The 12,738-nt window shown below is 37.5% G+C and overlaps 1 protein-coding gene and 1 non-coding gene across 11 annotated transcripts in view; one reads left to right on the top strand and one right to left on the bottom strand.

The window, feature by feature from the left end:
* The window catches only part of RPS6KC1 (ribosomal protein S6 kinase C1), a 210,675-nt gene that overhangs the window by 62,085 nt on the left and 135,852 nt on the right, over positions 1 to 12,738 (bottom strand). The window lies entirely within an intron of this gene.
* TRNAG-CCC (transfer RNA glycine (anticodon CCC)) lies at positions 9,574 to 9,646 on the top strand. Its single transcript has one exon. It is a non-coding gene; the product is annotated as a tRNA-Gly (tRNA).

Genomic DNA, 12,738 nt, shown 5'->3' on the forward strand with positions numbered 1-12,738 from the left:
TTTTCCCTTTCATTTTTCACACTTACTTATCAGCACTATATTAGCATATGGTCTAACAGGAGAGATTACTCCATCTTTGCCCATGGTAATATATAGAATCACTGCTCCTAACTGGAAAAAAAAAAAAAAAAGGCAAACAACTTATCCCTCTAGGATTAGCCTCATCTGTTCTTCAATTCCACCAGCACAATGAGACTTGCCTACTTTCCTTTCACAACAGTAGCAAGAAAAGCTCCAGTTGATTATCAGTAAATTTTGTTAAGTAGAATGGGGAAGACTTGACATTTAACTAAGTTTAACTAGGTACTGCCTCTGGAAAGAGGGGAGGCAGGAGAGCATATCAAAAGCATCAAATGACAATTAATTTTTAGGCACATGAAAAATAAATTTAGAGAAAAGAAAAGAAACAAACAGCAATAAAGACATGATGAACGTGGTAAGGAACTGCAGAAAGTTCCCTTCGGTGACGATTATATGTCATCTATTTTTGAATTTTTTTAGATACTTAATTTAAATGCTGACATTCAAAGTCTATAAGCCTGGAGAAGTAACTTCAGCTCCAATTCCTTTAAGAAGAAAGATTACCTGGGTAATCCAAGGGAACATCTCTCACTACTTTGGTGCCACTTATTTCACAGAACTCCAAAACAGTTAATAAAAGTGTGTGTGTGTGTGTGTTTTAATGTTTAAGAAAAGCCTACAGAGACAGCCATAGTGGGGCAAACAGCCTTTCCTTTAACGGTTGTCACAGTACTGTTCGTGTTGTCTGGATGTCATCTAAATGGACGTCAGTTGTGCAAGTTATACCATTTAGAATTCACATATAAATACACCAGAGAACAAGGAGATCAACATAAGAAAGAAGGCAGAGAAAACAGAGAAGCCCAATCACACAAGTTAGCTAGTTTTTCTCAACATAGTTCTCAACACTTGACCATTATTAGATTCACTAAACTCATCTTCGCAGCGTTATAGGTACTCGTAATGTTATTCTTCTGTAGAAATAGTCACAAACCTAAAGTACTAAACCGTTGCTTTCCCTGTCAATACCACATGATGACAATCAAATGTTCCTTACACTCATTGCTAAAACTCATCTCATTTCATAGGCTAAGAATATTCAAAATGTATTTTGACTGTTAATTCCATACCTTATTCTTATGAGAGATATCTTATAAAAATTCAACAACCAGAAAACAAAAAGTACTTGGTGAACTTTAATACCAACAATTTTTCCAATTCTTCCCACCAGGGTCTAACTTTCTCTTTCTTGGATATCAGAAACTAGCAGTGCTTCCTGTACCACCGCCCAGCAACTAAAAAACAAAGGATGCTCAGCCTACCACTTTTTTCCATGAGAAATTGCAGCACCAGGGGCATCAGCATGGACAGTGAAGAGACACTTCTTGCCCTTATGCCATGAAACCAATCTGTTCTTGATGGTCCTGTGCTCACAGAAGTTGTTTCACTGATAAGAACTGAAGTATGAAGAACAGCATTTGACATGGATACTTACAACTCCTTACAATCCTAAAAGATGGAGAGTTCAAGGATCTGTTTTCAGTAAAGCATAAAAAGTACCCTTGTGACTGAAAGGAAACAGAAAAAAATTCTTTGGCATCTTATTAGTGCTTTATTGGTGCTAGAATTTCCAACATAACACAACATCATGAAGTAAGTGAACAAACAATCCAAAAGGATACTGCTCTGTGGATTGATGGCAAAGCCAAAAACATCACCAAGCAGCTTACAGCAAGGTGAGATATCATTTTGAAGTGGGCTGAGTTCTCTAGGCATCTATATAGCCTAGAAATATCTTCAAAGGCAGGAAACAACAGAACTGATCTACTAGGATTATATGGAAGTAGTATGCAAGATCCACATTGTTTTCCAGTTATTAAATGTCAAATTATCATAAATAAAAATATAGTTTAAATGTTTATCCAAACACATTTAATTCCCCAAAACATCCCATTTCAGTTTACCTAACTTTCTTATCTGCCTTAACTACAAACAAATTGGGGCAGGAACAAGGGGAAAGAATGACATTAGGACAAGCAAGCAACACAAAACTAAGCTGGTAAATAACTAATTTCTCTATGAGAAAACAACTGATCTTAGACTTCTTTAAATGCCCACACATTTGCAAAGGTTTGAGTATGCTAATTTTTTAATTAAAAGATATTTCAGCAGTGAAAGCTCTTTCATATGCACTACTGATTCTTCATCAAACGTTAACTTTCCAACTTAACACCAGTATAGCCGGTGGCAGCCTGAAGGTTCACCATCTGCTGCTACCCAAAGTCACTGTGGCCACCTTCAGAACATATGCATCAAAGCCTGGAGATAAGAGACTGAAGGAATACTGCCTAAGTCAGCATAAGGGCGATGACAAACCCAGAGGCAGGCAACAGGCAAGCTACCAGAAAATTCAGAACATCACAAACCAGCAGTCACCTCTTCGAATACATACCCAAGGTCACAAGGGACTCTAGTGGCTGAACAACCAGCCAAGAGAAATACTACCACTAATGGAATTTACTTAAGTAAATAAGTGTGATGATTTTTTCCTTAAAAGAGAGGGGATAGTTATTTTTTAAGTCTCCTATAATTTTATTCAAAGCAAGCATATGGTAAATAAAATGAAATATAAAATTGAAGTTATATTAATGAATAATATATAATAATATATATAAATGAATAATAATAAAGGTATAAGTATATATTTTAGGCAGTCATAAAATAAGGTACTTTGCTTTAAAAGATTTATTTTATTTTCTGTGTACCATCATACCTACCATTCAAATACTAACAAAGTACTTTGAGATGAGATTTTATAAAATTCACAAAATAGCAATTAAAAACCCTGATTTCTGGCTACTGAAAAATGTCATTTATTTAAGGTAATAATCATATTCACTACAATACTGCATATAGAAACATAATATCGTGGTGTCTTTTAAAATACTAAAAAGAGAAACTCAAAAACCTGGCTATATTCAATTATAATACTGAATAATTGACATATTCATCTTAAAAGAAATTAACTAATATGAAATTTTCTTATACATCATCTTTCATTTCTAGGTTGGTTATTTTGGTTTCTTAAATGTAGTGTAAAAAAAAGCAATACAGAAAATATCTTTTAGAGTATATAAAGCATCTTTCTATTCTTAATTTTAAAATGGCAACAGATACATTTACTTAGAATTCATTCTAATCTTAACCCAGATAGTTTAAAATTCTTCCAAACGTCCACAGCAAATTAGTTATAAATTAAGTCTAGGGCATTATTAAGCATTCATATACCATAGGAACTGTCATAATGAAGCCTATTTGTCCTGCCCTCTATCAAAATTGAACACAACCTGTTGAGCACATCTACAGCTTCTACAACCGAATACAATAGTGTAGTGTGTGTGTGCGTGTCCCAGGTAAACACAATTCATACCTCTGTATACTTAGTAATTTCAATAACAATCATGATGATTTTTTCAAGGTTCATAGTCTGTCATTGTGAGAGCTAAAAATAGAGTTCAGTTCAGTTCACTTCACCTCAATCGCTCAGTCGTGTCCGATTCTTTGCGACCACATGAATCGCAGCACGCCAGGCCTCCCTGTCCATCACCAACTCCCGGAGTCCACCCAAACCCATGTCCATTGAGTCGGTGATGCCATCCAACCATCTCATCCTCTGTCGTCCCCTTCTCCTCCTGCCATCAATCTTCCCCAGCATCAGAGTCTTTTCCAATGAGTCAGTTCTTCACATCAGGTGGCCTAAGTATTGGAGTTTCAGCTTCAGCATCAGTCCTTCCAAAGAACACCCAGGACTGATCTCCTTTAGGATGGACTGGTTGGATCTCCTTGCAATCCAAGGGACTCTCAAGAGTCTTCTCCAACACCACAGTTCAAAAGCATCCATTCTTCGGTGCTCAGCTTTTTTATAGTCCAACTCTCATATCCATACATGAACACTGGAAAAGCCATAGCCTTGACTAGATGGACCTTTGTTGACAAAGTAATGTCTTTGCTTTTTAATATGCTGTCTAGGTTGGTCATAACTTTCCTTCCAAGGAGTAAGCGTCTTTTAACTTCTTGGCTGCAATCACCATCTGCAGTGATTTTGGAGCTCAGAAAAATAAAGTCAGCCACTATTTCCACTGTTTCCCCATCCATTTGCCATGAAGTGATGGGACCGGATGCCATGATCTTCGTTTTCTGAATGTTGAGCTGCTTTAAGCCAACTTTTTCACTCTCTTCTTTCACTTTCATCAAGAGGCTCTTTAGTTCTTCTTCACTTTCTGCCATAAGGGTGGTGAGGAGAGCAAAAAAGTTGGCTTAAAGCTCAACATTCAGAAAACGAAGATCATGGCATCCGGTCCCATCACTTCATGGGAAATAGATGGGGAAACAGTAGAAACAGTGTCAGACTTTATTTTGGGGGGCTCCAAAATCACTGCAGATGGTGACTGCAGCCATGAAATTAAAAGACACTTACTCCTTGGAAGAAAAGTTATGACCAACCTAGATAGTATAGCCAAAAGCAGAGACATTGGGAACGCATGTAAGAATTAAAGATTTTACATTTTTTAATTAATTAATTAATTAATTTTAAAAAAAAAAGCAGAGACATTACTTTGCTGACTAAGGTCTGGCTAGTCAAGGCTATGGTTTTTCCTGTGGTCATGTATGGATGTGAGAGTTGGACTGTGAAGAAGGCTGAGTGCCGAAGAATTGATGCTTTTGAACTGTGGTGTTGGAGAAGACTCTTGAGAGTCCCTCGGACTGCAAGGAGATCCAACCAGTCCATTCTGAAGGAGATCAACCCTGGGATTTCTTTGGAAAGAATGATGCTAAAGCTGAAACTCCAGTACTTTGGCCATCTCATGAGAAGAGTTGACTCACTGGAAAAGACTCTGATGCTGGGAGGGATTGGGGGCAGGAGGAGAAGGGGACGACCGAGGATGAGATGGCTGGATGGCATCACGGACTTGATGGACGGGAGTCTAAGTGAACTCCGGGAGATGGTGATGAACAGGGAGGCCTGGCGTGCTGGGATTCATGGGGTCGCAAAGAGTCGGACACGACTGAGTGACTGAACTGAACTGAATTGAACATCTGCATATCTGAGGTTATTGATATTTCTTCTGGCAATCTTGATTCCAGCTTGTGCTTCCTCCAGCCCAGCGTTTCTCATGATGTACTTGCATATAAGTTAAATAAGCAGGGTGATAATATACAGCCTTGACATACTCCTTTTCCTATTTGGAAGCAGTCTGTTGTTCCATGTCCAGTTCTAATTGTTGCTTCCTGACCTGCATACAGATTTCTCAAGAGGCAGGACAGGTAAATATTATCAAAATAACTTTATCTTCCAAGAAATGTTATCAATATATTATGAATCATAACATTTTTAAAAAAGTAAGCATATTTTGGTGGTCCTAAAAGAATTTGCAAATACAAGTAATGTACGCAAAATTCAAAAACCAGTCATTCTCACACTATTTCATTGCTCCAAAGGGCACTGAAATATGGCTGTCAAAGGGTGTTTTCTTTGACAGTCTAATATCAGGATCAGAAAAGATAAAAAGGATTTTAAGGATGTTTCTCTACTTCCCATCTAAAAGTCATTTGGCCAACACCTGGATTATTCATCCTTAGGCAAATAGCTAAATCTAGTCCTGCCCTACAGCAATACAAAACACATGTGATTCTCTGGAAAATAACCCAGGGAGTAATTATTTCAACCACAAATATGAATTTTAAATCTCTTATATTCCTATTAGCCAAATGTAAATGAATGTGAGCCATTCCTCAGTGATATCTCGTATTAGGATGTGAAGTGAATGATTTAGTGAACAGTAACCTATATAGAAATGTCTTATATATATACACACACACAAACATAAATACATGAAAAAAATTTTACTTTGTATAATTTTTAAAATCCTAGGCCTATACATCTATTACTTCATAAAACATGCTTCTAAAGGACATGGTGTGTCTTTGTAAGAAAACAGGATATAAATACAGCAGAAGGCAGAATATAAAAGACAGAGAAATCAGGTTTAAAACGGAAAGGCTGAACAGCTAGGAAAAACATCCACTTAAATGCTTTAAAAGCTAGATCTCTACACCTTTGTCATTCTCATTTTGATTGTCTGTCTTCTGTTTTTGTGAAGCAACTTGCCCAAGGCCACAAAGAGATTATGCTAAAGAGAGGTTAAAACTCTGAAGTTCTAGGTTTATAGGCCCAAGTTCAGCTTATGTCATTCAATTCCATAATGAAACCATTTATTTTTTTGGTTTGAATTCTGAAGTTCACTTGGGATAATGATTTGACACTGTTAACTTTAGATGAAAATTAACTCAAAAGTATGATCTGTTATACTTAGCTTTAGATACATTTTTTTTTGTATTTGCCAGAAACATCTAATACTCCAGTGCTGATAAAAAATATCCATGAAATTAAAAGACACTTACTCCTTGGAAGAAAAGTTATGATCAACCTAGACAGCATATTCAAAAGCAGAGACATTACTTTGCCAACAAAGGTCCCTCTAGTCAAGGCTATGGTTTTTCCAGTGGTCATGTATAGATATGAGAGTTGGACTATAAAGAAAGCTGAGTACCAAAGAATTGATGCTTTAGAACCATGGTGTTGAAGATTCTTGAGAGTCCCTTGGACTGCAAGGAGATCCAACCAGTCCATCCTAAAGGAAATCAGTCCTGAATATTCATTGGAAGGACTGATGCTGAAGCTGAAACTCCAGTACTTTGGCCACCTGATGTGAAGAACTGACTTGCTGGAAAAGCCCCTGATGCTGGCAAAGACTGAAGGCGGGAGGAGAAGGGGCCGACAGAGGATGAGATGGTTGGATGGCATCACCAACTCAATGGACATAAGCTTGAGTAAACTCTGGGAGTTGGTGACAGACAGGGAAGCCTGGCATGCTGCAGTCCATGGTGTCTCAAAGAGTCAGACACAACTGAGTGACTGAGTTGAACTCAACTGAACTCCGTCTTCACCTGTCTGATTTTTAAAAACAAATGGATTTCACATATTGTTCAGTAGCTTGCTTTCCACCTGTCCTAATAGTCTACTTTGATCATCTTTCCTTATCAGTGCCTCATATAGGTGTCTATATTCAGAGAGGCAGCATAGTATAGTCATTGAAAACAAGGAGCAAAGAGTCGGACATGACTGAGCGACTGAACTGAGAGACTGACAGTGATTCATACTCTGCCTTAATATTTTCATTCGGCTGCTAAATGCGCTGTCAATACACTCCAATAAATTTATAGGTTCTGGAAATTGAAATAAGTTCCTAAAAAATAGCAAATACATGCACATAGTTTGTATATGGTGTTCAAAATTGGAGTAGTGTGTACTCAGCAAATGCTGCGTTACAAAGGTAACAGGCTGACACAGAGCCTACATCTTCAAGTCAATCATATGTATCCAACCAAGTTACCAATGTCAGAGACAGCCTGATTCCAATGCAGAATAAAATCCTTCAAGGGCAAGAAAGCTTTAGATGCTATTAAGTGTTTTAAATGGGTTTTGCACTTTTAGAGCAGATGGAGTTGAAATTTTGGTACTGATTAAAATTTAACAGTGTTTTCATATGACCTAGAACATTTATTTAGTTTAAAAATCCAAGTGTTGATGTTCTTAAAAACATTCCAAAATATTTCAAAGCACATACGAAACACAAAGACACAACACTCATTCTCAAACTGACAATTTCATTAACTGCAACTATTTCCCTGCCAACAATCTACACGTGTATTCCGTGAGATGGTGCAAAAAAGAGGGGGATGAATGCTTGGACAGTTTTCAAAACCCCTCTCTTGCTCTGATCTTGAACATACGGTATAGTTTGAGGTGCAGCCTCACAGAGTATGTGAAACCTTAAAATACATGTATTATTTCTTTTTGTCCCCTTTATAACTATTCAGCAAGCATTTATTAAATCCTTACTGGATAGACAGCAATATATCTAATCAGGCATTATCAAAGACAGGAAGAGAGGTAAATAAGGTATACTTTCTGCCCTCTAGGACAGGTTAACAATATATTTAAGGCAACTAAAGTGAAAATAAGAGACAAACGAATGCTAAGTTTAATTCAAAGAAAGGAAACATGAATATTACAGTTGAGGAGGTAAGCTTTCAACTACATCGTGAAGACTGGACTATACATAGGCAGGCAGGAAGGAAAAAAGGAGAAAATTCACAGTTGAAGAAGCTAGAAAGAAAGCTCTGAGTCTGGCACATCTCTGTACTGGCATTCCTTTAGCCTTCTATGAGTAACCCTACTCATTTCTCACGTCTTTACTTTCTTTAAAAAGCCTCTCGAGAGCCCCAAGTTAGGTACCTCTCTTACATGTTCTCATAATACTCTAGTGTACTTCCCTCACTGAAACAGCTTCACATTGTGTTCTAACTGCTATTTCCCACTAAATTATAAACTCTGAGAGAGTAGAGATGAAGTGTTTTATTCACCATTATATCTCCAGTGGCTATTATCACATTTGACATATAGCAGGAGCTCAACAAAACACTGCAGAGGGTGATTCCAGCCATGAAATTAAAAGATTTGGAAGGAAGCATATGAAAAAGCAGAAACATTACTTTGCCAACAAAGGTCCATCTAGTCAAGGCTATGGTTTTTCCAGTAGTTATGTATAGATGTGAATGCTGAAGAATTGATGCTTTTGAACTGTGGTGTTGGAGAAGACTCTTGAGAGTCTCCTGGACTGCAAGGAGATCCAACCAGTCCATCCTAAAGGAGATCAGTCCTGGGTGTTCACTGGAAGGACTGATGTTGAAGCTGAAACTCCAATACTTTGGCCACCTGAAGTGAAGAGCTGAGTCACTGGAAAAGACCCTGATGCTGGGAGGGATTGAGGGCAGGAGAAGGGGACCACAAAGGATAAGAAGGTTGGGTGGCATCACTGACTCAATGGACATGAGTTTGGGTAAATTCTGGGAGTTGGTGATGCACATAGAGGCCCGGCGTGCTGTGGTCCATGGGGTCACAAAGAGGTGGACACGACTGAGTGACTGAACTGAACTGAACTGAGGAGCTCAACAAATATTTTCTGAATTAATGAATGAATGAGAAAATAGAAATAGAAAAGACCTGAAGAGAAATGGTGAGGAGGTAGGTCAATTAGAATAAATGGTCCCTACCTGTTTTTAAGATAATATGAGTAGAGAGGTATCATTCATTTATTTATTCATTTTTTTCAACACATATTTATTGAGTATCTGCTGTTTCTAAGTCACTATGCTAAATGTCAAAAACACAAAATTAAATAAGACATAGTCACCAAGCTGGTATTTGACATCTTATAGAGGCTTCCTCTTCAAAGACACATTATCTTCTGCCCAAGATTTATACTATCTTTCCTGTCTAAAATTAATAGATGTCTATGATACTGTATCAAAATACACAAAAATGTTAATTTTTAAGAAAAAAAGAAGAAAAATACCTGGTATTTGAGGCGTGTGAAGGCTTGCTGGAGGAAGCATAGAAATAGTATCAAAAACTACCACACAGGGACTTCCCTGGTGGTCCAGTGGCTAAGACTCTGCACTCCCAATGCAGAGGGCCTGGGTTCAATCCCTGGTCAGGGAACTGGATCCCATATGCCACAACTAAGAGTTCGCATGCCACAGCTAAAGAGCCCACACACCACAATAAAGATCGAGGATCCTGCACACTGCAGTTAAAACCCGGAGCAGCCAAATAAATAAATATTTAAAAAATAAATCTACCGTATAATATGGATGAATGCTATGGCAGGAAGGTTCAAGGCATTAAAAAGACACAGCAAAAGATATTTTAAAATATCACACAGTAGAGGTAAGCAAGGTAGCCTTCCAAGAGAAGATAGTAATTCAGAATGAGACAAAATTAAGTGAGGAAGGGAAAAAAAAGTCACTCCAGGTAGAGGGGTACATCCTGTGTAAAACTGTGTACCCTGCGTACCTGACAAGTTCCACAGGGCTGTACCCAAGGAAGCATGCTGAGGTGGTCTGGGAATGGTCTTTGCAGGCTTAGATAAGAAGTGCAAACATTATCCTAAAAATCTATGTGATGGTATTAAAGGCTTATAAGCAAGAGAGTTATTAGCTTTAGAGAGATCACTTTTCTAAAGCATCCACTTTATGAATTATTCTGACAGCAGTGTCAACAATGAACTGGAGGAAAATCAGATTAGAGGCAAGTATAGTATGTATTAAAAGGGGGATAAAGAGAATAGTGTATGCCTTTAAACTTACAAGTAACTTGGGATGCCTAAGTTTTGATTTGAAACAGTTGAAGGTTAGTTGTAACTAGCAGTGCCCAGAAGGTATTGGGTCAACTTGAAATAATTATTCTAGCTATATGTCATCTACAGGATTCTTTGTCCTATTTTGGTGAAAAAAAAAATTGTTAACTTGAAAAAGGTCAACAAAGACATGTTGATCAAAATCATGGACACCACGAAGCTGAGAGGTCCACACAATGTGTTAAATTTAACATTCTCTGAAATACGGATCACTATCCCCTACAGAAACTGGTGATGGACAGGGAAGCCTGGCGTGCTGCAGTCCATGGGGTCGCAAAGAGTCAGACATGACTGAGCGGCTGAACTGAACTGAAAGAAAATTTTAAAGCTATATAATAATGACTACAAAGAAAACAAGAGAGGAGATGAGAAAAGATGGAAGACAGAAAAGATAGAAGACAGACAAGAATGAACCAGATACTACAGACAGCTAAAGCAGGGATTGAAGAGTGGCAGTGAAAATAGGGCTTATATGAAGACCTACACACCAAACGGATGAGGACAGTGGTCCTCCTTCAACCACTGGGCTCCCAGAATCCTGGCTGGTCTAATACTACATCCCTCAGTAAAAGACTGGAAAGTTCTTTTCTAAGAAAACCAAGTAGCCTAAAAGATAAGACAGATAGATACTGAAACTATTAGGTTTCCTAATAAAATATCTGTATCATTTCCCAAATTGAAGGTCACCAAACGCCCAACTCAACAAATTAAAATAAAATAAAATCCCACCAAAACAAATCACTGTGAAATTCTGAAACAGTAGAGTCAGAAAGAAGAGCCTACAGGCCTCCAGCAAGCAGAAAGAAGGTGGGGGTGGGGGAAAGGTCAGGAACTGGAATTCAATATAGAAGACTGATGGAAGGAATTCCCAGGAAAACAAGTGAAAGTGTGATGAGGGCAGCTATGCAGAAGACCAAGAGAACAAACCAATCCAGACTTGAGAAGAGCAAAGAAGGAATCTGAGAAAGAAGACTACGAGAAAACCACTGATCCAAAGTACTGTCTGAGGCACCGGATGGTACTGAGACATTTTAAAGTTTTATCAAATGGTTTAGTAATAAATGTAAAAAATAAGAAAGACAGGGACATAGGAAAAAATAAGAGGAGCATGACGGGGAGAGAAGGAACCAATCTATTAACCCTAAGGAACAAAAAGTGTGTAAAAGGAAAGTCTGAAGATATTTCAACAGATTGAAGTTTTGGTCAAATTTAAGCAAAATAAAACTAGAAGAAACAAAAAGAAAAACAATACCAACTGGAAAGACAACACACTGTCTTGAAATAACTAAAAAATGGTTATCGGAGAAGGGCAGTACTAAGGACTAAAGCAGCAGTACTTGGCTCAAGAGTAAACAAAAAAGCCTTTCTAAGAGTTTCAATTGTGTAAAATGGAATGACCGACTGAGACACTGAGTAGCTCAGTCTTTACTCACACTTCTTTATAGTCCTTCCCATGTTGTTTTAGAATTTACATACTGACCTGTATCTCTCCTGCTAGACTAAAAGGAAGAGACAAGTCCTATACAGCACCCAGCAGTGGCTGTCATATGGTGGCATTCAAAAGAAGCTTGTTAAATTAACAAATAAAAAGAGCCTAAAGCTGAGCAGCCATTCAGTGGTGCACTACAGATGGGCCACAAGATCTGTAATTCATTGGGTCAGATGACCTTAAAGTCCTTTCTAACCCTGAGCTTGAATAACCATTAGGAGGTAAAATGAAACTAGCTCCTTGATCCCAAAATTACTTAGGTTATCATATTATAAAACTGCCCATACAAATCTATCCCTAAAAATATATTAGATAATCATACTTTAAGTACAAAAAGAATTAGTTCTTTAGAATAAAAAAAAACTCTATTAATCTATTAACATTAATATCACAGATAAAGGGTTTTGCAAGTATAGAATTCATTTTTATATATTCAATTACAGTTAAGACGTATGTTTCCAAGAGAAAGAACAAAATATTTAAGTATTGAACATAATGAAACAACCAAAATGCATGTGTGTGTGTGTTTATCAAACATGTAGCTATCCCTTGTTTTAAAAAACAGGTATATTAGATGCCATTCTTTAAAGATGATATTACTAGCTATAATCAAAGTCTATTTTGATTTCATGTATAAAAACTGTGGCTAAACTACATGCCCTTCAACAATATGCATAAATCAGCTTGTGGTTATCATGTTATCAGCACAATCCAACTCTACTGTTAACTATTCCTTAGCTTCTTGAAGCAGTTTTAGGTTCACAACAAAATTGAACAGAAAGTACAAAGTTTCCATACATTCCTCCTGCCCCCAAACGCCCTACAAGCTCCTTCACCATTATGAACATCTTGCAGCAGTGGTACATTTGTTGAAACTGATGAACCTACAGTGACACGTTATTATCA

The sequence above is a fragment of the Ovis canadensis genome, chromosome 12 (assembly GCF_042477335.2).
Source record: "Ovis canadensis isolate MfBH-ARS-UI-01 breed Bighorn chromosome 12, ARS-UI_OviCan_v2, whole genome shotgun sequence".
Classification (NCBI taxonomy): domain Eukaryota; kingdom Metazoa; phylum Chordata; class Mammalia; order Artiodactyla; family Bovidae; genus Ovis; species Ovis canadensis.